Source organism: Pan paniscus, chromosome 17 (assembly GCF_029289425.2).
Source record: "Pan paniscus chromosome 17, NHGRI_mPanPan1-v2.0_pri, whole genome shotgun sequence".
Taxonomy (NCBI): Eukaryota; Metazoa; Chordata; class Mammalia; order Primates; family Hominidae; genus Pan; species Pan paniscus.
In genome coordinates this window covers 2,772,442-2,781,009 of record NC_073266.2, presented here as the reverse complement: position 1 = coordinate 2,781,009, position 8,568 = coordinate 2,772,442, and positions in this window count along the sequence as shown.

The following is an 8,568-nucleotide window of genomic DNA, read 5'->3' as shown; positions in this document are numbered from 1 at the left end:
CCTCGAGGCTCAGGCCCACTTTCTGCAGTGCCTCAGGCACCGCCCCCCCCCCCACCCCCCCCACCCCCATAGCGGCTCCGGCCCGGCCAGCCCCGGCTCATTTAAAGTCACCAGCGACCGTTACCGACCGTTACCGTGGGATGGGGGAGTCCGAGCCAGAATGACTTCTTTATCCTGCCGACTCTGGAAAGCCCGGCCCCTTGTGATCCATTGCAAACCGAGAGTCACCTCGTGTTTAGAACACGGATCCACTCCCAAGTTCAGTGGGGGGATGTGAGGGATGTGGCAGGTAGGACGAAGGACTCTCTTCCTTCTGATTCGGTCTGCACAGTGGGGCCTAGGGCTGGAGCTCTCTCTGTGCGGACCGCTGACTCCCTCTACCTTGGGTTCCATCGGCCCCACCCTGGAACGCGGGCCTTGGCAGATTCTGGCCCTTCCTGGCCCTTCAGTCGCTGTCAGAAACCCCATCTCGTGCTCGGATGCCCCGAGTGACTGTGGCTCGCACCTCTCCGGAAACATGGGAAATCTCTCCTCTACGCGCGGCCACCTGAAACCACAGGAGCTCGGGACACACGTGCTTTCGGGAGAGAATGCTGAGAGTCTCTTGCCGACTCTCTCTTGACTTGAGTTCTTCGTGGGTGCGTGGTTAAGACGCAGTGAGACCAGATGTATTAACTCAGGCCGGGTGCTGGTGGCTCGCGCCTGTAACCCCAGCACTTTGGGAGGCCGAGGCCGTAGGATCCCTCGAGGAATCGCCTAACCCTGGGGAGGTTGAGGCTGCAGTGAGTGAGCCATAATTGTGTCACTGCGCTCCAGTCTGGGCGAAAGACAGAATGAGGCCCTGCCACAGGCAGGCAGGCAGGCAGGCAGGCAGGCAGGCAGGCAGGCGGGCGGGCGGGCAGGCAGGCAGGCAGAAAGACAACAGCTGTATTATGTTCTTGTCAGGGTAGGAAGCAAAAATAACAGAATACAGCCCTTATTTTTTTTTTCCCCTTCGGACGGAGTTTCACTCTTGGTGCCCACGCTGGAGTGCAGTGGCACCATCTCGGCTCACCGCAACCTCCACCTCTCGCGTTCAAACGATTCTCTTGCCTCAGCCTCCTGAGTAGCTGGGATTACAGGCAGGGGCCGCCACACCCGGCTGATTTTGTATTGTTAGTAGAGACGGCATTTCTCCATGTGGGTCAGGCTGGTCTCGAACTGGCGACCCCAGTGGATCTGCCCGCCTCGGCCTCCCAAAGTGCTGGGGTGACAGGCGTGAGCCATCGTCACCGGCCGGCTACGTTTTTTGTTTTTTTTTGTTTTTTTTAATTATTTTACTTTTTTTTAGTTTTCAATTTTAATCTATTTATTTACTTATTTACATTTATTTATTTATTTATGTATTTACTTATTTATTTATTTTCGAGACAGACTCTCGCTCTGTTGCCCAGACTGGAGTGCAGCGGCGCGATTTCGGCTCACTGCAAGCTCTGCCTCCCGGGTTCACGCCATTCTCCTGCCTCAGCCTCCCAAGTAGCCGGGACTACAGGCGCCCACCACTGTGCCTGGCTGACTTTTTGTATTTTGAGTAGAGATGGGGTTTCACTGTGGTAGCCAGGATGGTCTCGATCTCCTGACCCTGTGATCCGTCCACCTCGGCCTCCCAAAGTGCTGGGATGACAGGCGTGAGCCACCGCCCCCGGCCTATTTATCTATTTATTAACTTTGAGTCCAGGTTATGAAACCAGTTAGTTTTTGTAATTTTTTTTTTTTTTTTTTTTTTGAGACGAGGTTTCACCGTGTTGCCAAGGCTTGGGCCGAGGGATCCACCGGCCCTCGGCCTCCCAAAAGTGCGGGGATGACAGGCGCGAGCCTACGGCGCCCGGACCCCCCCTTCCCCCCTCCCCCGCTTGTCTTCCCGACAGACAGTTTCACGGCAGAGCGTTTGGCTGGCGTGCTTAAATTCATTCTAAATAGAAATTTGGGACGTCAGCTTCTGGCCTCACGGACTCTGAGCTGAGGAGTCCCCTGGTCTGTCTATCACAGGACCGTACACGTAAGGAGGAGAAAAATCGTAACGTTCAAAGTCAGTCATTTTGTGATACAGAAATGCACAGATTCACCCAAAACACAGAAACCAGTCTTTTAGAAATGGCCTTAGTCCTGCTGTCCGTGCCAGTGATTCTTTTCAGTTTGGACCTTGACTGAGAGAATTCCCAGTCGGTCTCTCGTCTCTGGACGGAAGTTCCAGATGATCCGATGGGTGGGGGACTTAGGCTGCGTCCCCCCAGGAGCCCTGGTCGATTAGTTGTGGGGATCGCTTTGGAGGGCGCGGTGACCCACTGTGCTGTGGGAGCCTCCATCCTTCCCCCCACCCCGTCCCCAGGGGATCCCAATTCATTCCGGGCTGACACTCTCACTGGCAGACGTCGGGCATCACCTAGCGGTCACTGTGACTCTGAAAACGGAGGCCTCACAGAGGAAGGGAGCACCAGGCCGCCTGCGCACAGCCTGGGGCAACTGTGTCTTCTCCACCGCCCCCGCCCCCACCTCCATGTTCCTCCCTCCTTTGTTGCCTAGGAAACCGCCACTTTGACGACTGGGTCTGATTGACCTTTGATCAGGCAAAAACGAACAAACAAATAAATAAATAAAATAACACAAAAGTAACTAACTAAATAAAATAAGTCAATACAATCCATTGCAATGCAATAAAATACCATACGATACGATAGGATAGGATAGGATAGGATAGGATACGATACGATACGATACGATACGATACGATACGATACGATACGATACGATACGATACAATACAATACAATACAATACAATACAATACAATAGGCCAGGCGCGGTGGCTCATGCCTGTCATCCCATCACTTTGGGAGGCCGAGGTGGACGCATCACCTGAAGTCGGGAGTTGGAGACAAGCCCGACCAACATGGAGAAATCCCGTCTCAATTGAAAATACAAAACTAGCCGGGCGCGGTGGCACATGCCTATAATCCCAGCTGCTAGGAAGGCTGAGGCAGGAGAATCGCTTGAACCTGGGAAGCGGAGGGTGCGGTGAGCCGAGATTGCGCCATCGCACTCCAGTCTGAGCAAAAAGAGCGAAACTCCGTCTCAAAAATAAATAAATAAATACATACATACATAAATACATAAATTAAAATAAATAAATACAATACAATAAAATAAATGGGCCCTGCGCGGTGGCTCAAGCCTGTCACCCCCTCACTTTGGGAGGCCAAGGCCGGTGGATCAAGAGGCGGTCAGACCAACAGGGCCAGTATGGTGAAACCCCGTCTCTACTCACAATACACAAAATTAGCCGGGCGCCGTGCTGTGCTGTACTGTCTGTAATCCCAGCTACTCGGGAGGCCGAGCTGAGGCAGGAGAATCGCTTGAACCTGGGAGGTGGAGGTTGCAGTGAGCCGAGATCGTGCCACTGCACCCCAGCCTGGGCGACAGAGCGAGACTCCGTCTCAAAAAAATGAAAATGAAAATGAAATGCAACAAAATAATTAAAAAGTGAGTTTCCGGGGAAAAAGAAAAAACAACAACAACAACAACAACAACAACAACAACAACAACAAAAAACAACCCCACCGTGACATACACGTACGTACGCCTCTCGCCTTTCGAGGCATCAAACACGTTAGGAATTATGCGTGATTTCTTTTTTTTAACTTAATTTTATTTTATTATCATGATTTATGTTTCGAGACGGAGTCTCGGAGGCCCGCCCTCCCTCCGTCCCATTCCCTGGTTGCCCAGACAACCTCAGGAGACAGACCCTGGCTGGGCCAGATTGTTCTTCTCCTCGGTCGATGGTTTCCTTGTCTTTCTTCGTGTCTTTAACCCCCGTGGACTCTTCCGCTCGGGTTTGACAGATGGCAGCTCCACTTTAGGCCTTGTTGTTGTTGGGGACTTTCCCGATTCTCCCCAGATGTAGGGAAAGCAGGTAGATTTGCCTTGCCTGGCCTTGCCTGGCCTTGCCTTTTCTTTCTTTCTTTCTTTCTTTCTTTCTTTCTTTCTTTCTTTCTTTCTTTCTTTCTTTCTTTCCTTCTTTCCTTCATTACTTTCTTTTTTTCTTCTTCTTCTTCCTTTTTTTTTTTTTTTTTTTGAGACAGAGTTTCACTCTTGTTGCCCAGGCTAGAGGGCAATGGCGCGATCTCGGCTCACCGCACCCTCCGCCTCCCAGGTTCAAGCGATTCTCCTGCCTCAGCCTCCTGATTAGCTGGGATTACAGGCATGGGCCACCGTGCCTGGCTGATGTTTGTACTTTTAGTAGAGACGGTGTTTTTCCATGTTGGTCAGGCTGGTCTCCAACTCCCAACCTCAGGTGGTCCGCCTGCCTTGGCCTCCCAAAGTGCTGGGATGACAGGCGTGAGCCACAGTGCCCAGCCTCTCTCTCTCTCTCTCTCTCTCTCTCTCGCTCGCTCGCTCGCTCGCTTGCTTGCTTTCGTGCTTTCTTGCTTTCTTGTTTTCTTTCTTTCTTTTGTTTCTTTCTTGCTTGCTTTCTTGCTTGCTTGTTTTCTTGCTTTCTTGCTTTCCTTTCTTTTTCTTTCTTGCTTTCTTGCTTGCTTGCTTTCGTGCTGTCTTGTTTTCTTGCTTGCTTGCGTGCTTGCTTGCTTTCGTGCTTTCTTGCTTTCTTGTTTTCTTGCTTTCTTTCTTTCTTTTGTTTCTTTCTTGCTTGTTTTTCTTTCTTGCTTGCTTTCTTGCCTTCTTTTCTTTCTTGCTTGCTTTCTTGCTTTCTTTTCTTTTTCTTTCTTTCTTTCTTGCTTTCTTGTTTTCTTGCTTTCTTGCTTGCTTTCGTGCTTTCTTGTTTTCTCGCTTTCTGTCTTTTGCTTCTTTCTCTCTTGCTCTCTCGCTTGCTTGCTTGCTTGCTTTCGTGCTTTCTTGTTTTCTTGCTTTCTTTCTTTCTTTTGTTTCTTTCTTGCTTGCTTTCTTGCTTTCTTGTTTTCTTGCTTTCTTGCTTTCTTTCCTGCTTTCTTTCTTGCTTTGTTTTCTTTCTAGCTTTCTTTTCTTTCTTGCTTGCTTTCTTGCTTTCTTTTCTTTTTCTTTCTTTCTTTCTTGCTTTCTTTTTTCTTGCTTTCTTGCTTTCTTTTCTCTTTCTTTCTTTCTTTCCTGCTTTTTTGCTTTCTTGCTTGCTTTCTCGCTTGCTTGCTTTCTGTCTGTCTGTCTTTCTTTCTTTCTTTCTTTCTTTCTTTCTTTCTGTTTCGTCCTTTTGAGACAGAGTTTCACTCTTGTTTCCACGGCTAGAGTGCAATGGCGCGATCTTGGCTCACCGCACCTTCCGCCTCCCGGGTTCGAGGGCTTCTCCTGCCTCAGCCTCCTGATGAGCGGGGATTACAGGGAGGCACCCCCACGCCTGGCTTGGCTGATGTTTGTGTTTTTAGTAGGCACACCGTGTCTCTCCGTGTTGGTCAGGCTGGTCTCCGACTCCCGACCTCATGTGATGCGCCCACCTCGGCCTCTCGAAGTGCTGGGATGACGGGCGTGAGCCACCGTGCCCGGCCTGTTGACTCATTTCGTTTTTTTTTTTATTTCTTTCGTTTCCGTGTATTTACTGACATTTATTAATGTAAACATTTTTGTACATTTATATGTAAACGACAATGCGTATATCTTTGCATTTACTACTCTCGCGTCTCGTAAACACGTACCGATTGCATAGAAACATACTTCTACATAATAGACGTAGGTGTTTCTGCTATACGAATACATACACATCGCTCTATAGAGAAGCGATCGTCCACAAATACGTTTACGCTTACGTACGAAAAGTGTTGTATTTATGTTAATAAATGAACAAGTGTACGTAGTTATCTCTGTTTTCTTTCTTCCGCTCCTTTACGTTTTTCTTCCTTCCTTTCTTCCTTTCCCTCCTTCTTTAGGTTTTTCTTCCTCTCTTCCTTTCCTTCTTTCTCTCTTTCTGATCTTTTCTCCTTCGTGCTTTATTTCTCTTTCGTTCCCTGTCTCTCCTTCTTTTTTCTTTCCTCCCTGTTTCTTTTTCCCTTCTTTCCTTCGTTTCTTTCCTCATTCTTTCTCTCTTTTTCATGTTTCTTTCCTTTCCGTCTGTCTTGTAAAAATGGAGTGTTTCAAAAGTTTTCTCTGTGTATCTACGTTTTTTAAATTGTCTCTCTTTTCTCCATTTTCTTCCTCCCTCCCTCCCTCCCTGCTCCCTTCCCTCCCTCCTTCCCTTTCACCATCTGTCTCTTTTCCCCATTCCCCGCCCCCCCCCCCCCCCGTCTGTCTCTGCGTGGATTCCGGAAGAGCCCATGCATTTTGCCTCTCCGTGTGTCTGCAGCGACCCGCGACCGAGTCCTTGTGTGTTCTTTCTCCCTCCCTCCCTCCCTCCCTCCCTGCTTCCGAGATGCATCTCCGAACACCCACGCGCCGTGGGTTGTCTTCTGACTCTGTCGCGGTCGAGGCAGAGACGCGTTTTGGGCCCCGTGTGTGTGGGGTTGGGGCAGAGGGGCTGCGTTTTCCGCCTCGGGAAGAGCTTCTCGGCTCACGGTTTCGCTTTTGCGGTCCACGGGCCGCCCTGCCATCCGGATCTGTCTCGCTGACGTTCGCGGCGGTCGTCGGGCTCCATCTGGCGGCCGCTTTTAGATCGCGCTCTCGGCTTCCGGAGCTGCGGTGGCAGCTGCCGAGGGAGGGGACCGTCCCCGCTGTGAGCTGTGCAGAGCTCCGGAAAGCCCGCGGTCGTCAGCCCGGCTGGCCCGGTGGCGCCAGAGCTGTGGCGCGTCGCTTGTGAGTCAGAGCTCTGGCGTGCAGGTTTATGTGGGGGGGAGGCTGTCGCTGCGCTTCTGGGCCCGAGCCGGGCGTGGGGCTGCCCGGGCCGGTCGACCAGCGCGCCGCGGCTCCCGAGGCCCGAGCCGCGACCCGCGGGGACCCGCCGCGCGTGGCGCGGGAGGCTGGGGACGCCCTTCCCGGCCCGGTCGCGGGTCCGTCCGCGCTCATCCTGGCCGTCTGAGGCGGCGGCCGAATTCGTTTCCGAGTCCCCGTGGGGAGCCGGGGACCGTCCTGCCCCCGTCCCCCGGGTGCCGGGGAGCGGTCCCCGGGCCGGGCCGCGGTCCCTCTGCCGCGATCCTTTCTGGCGAGTCCCCGTGCGGAGTCGGAGAGCGCTCCCTGAGCGCGCGTGCGGCCCGAGAGGTCGCGCCTGGCCGGCCTTCGGTCCCTCGTGTGTCCCGGTCGTAGGAGGGGCCGGCCGAGAATGCTTCCGGCTCCCGCTCTGGGGACACGGGCCGGCCCCCTGCGTGTGGCACGGGCGGCCGGGAGGGCGTCCCTGGCCCGGCGCTGCTCCCGCGTGTGTCCTGGGGTTGACCAGAGGGCCCCGGGCGCTCCGTGTGTGGCTGCGATGGTGGCGTTTTTGGGGACAGGTGTCCGTGTCGCGCGTTTCCTGGGCCGGCGGCGTGGTCGGTGACACGACCTCCCGGCCCCGGGGGAGGTATATCTTTCACTCCGAGTCTGCATCTTGGGCCACCGGGTTATTGCTGACACGCTGTCCTCTGGCGACCTGTCGCTGGAGAGGTTGGGACTCCGGGTGCGTGCGGGGCTCTGGCCTACCGGTGACCCGGCTAGCCGGCCGTGCTCCTGCTTGAGCCGCCCGCTGGGGCCCGCGGGCCTGCTGTCCTCCGCGCGCCCGGGCGTGTCCCGACTCCCGGTGCCGGCCCGGGTCCGGGTCTCTGACCCACCTGGGGGCGGCGGGGAAGGCGGCGAGGGCCACCCTGCCCCCGTGCGCTCTCCGCTGCGGGCGCCCGGGGCGGCCGCGACGACCCCACCCCGCTGGCTCCGTGCCGTGCGTGTCAGGCGTTCTCGTCTCCGCTGGGTTGTCCGCCGCCCCTTCCCCGGAGCAGGGCGTCGGCCGGCCGGCCGGCCGACCTCCGCTCCCGGGGGGCTCTTTCGTGATCGATGTGGTGACGTCGTGCTCTCCCGGGCCGGGTCCGAGCCGCGACGGGCGAGGGGCGGACGTTCGTGACGAACGGGACCGTTCTTCTCGCTCCGCCCCGCGGGGTCCCCTCGTCTCTCCTCTCCCCGCCTGCGGGCGGCGCGTGTGGGGGAGGCGTGTGGGGTGCGGAGCCCGGCCTGACCTCGCCGTCCCGCCCGCCGCCTTCTGCGTCGCGGGGCGGGTCGGCGGGGCCCTCTGACGCGGCAGGCACCCCTCGCTGTCGCCTCCAGTGGTTGTGGACTTGCGGGCGGCCCCCCTCCGCGGCGGTGGGGGGTGCCGTCCCGCCGGCCCGTCGTGCTGCCCTCTCGGGGGGGCGTGCGCGAGCGTCGGCTCCGCTTGGGCCTCTGCGGTGCTCCTGGAGCGCTCCGGGTTGTCCCTCAGGTGCCCGAGGCCGAGCGGTGGTGTGTCGTCCCCGCCCCCAGCGCCCCCTCCTCCGGTCGCCGCCGCGGTGTCCGCGCGTGGGTCCTGAGGGAGCTCGTCGGTGTGGGGTTCGAGGCGGTCGAGTGAGACGAGACGCGCCCCTCCCACGCGGGGAAGGGCGTCCGCCTGGTCCGGCGAGCGCACGTCCCGTGCTCCCCTCTGGCGGGTGCGCGCGGGCCGTGTGAGCGATCGCGGTGGGTTCG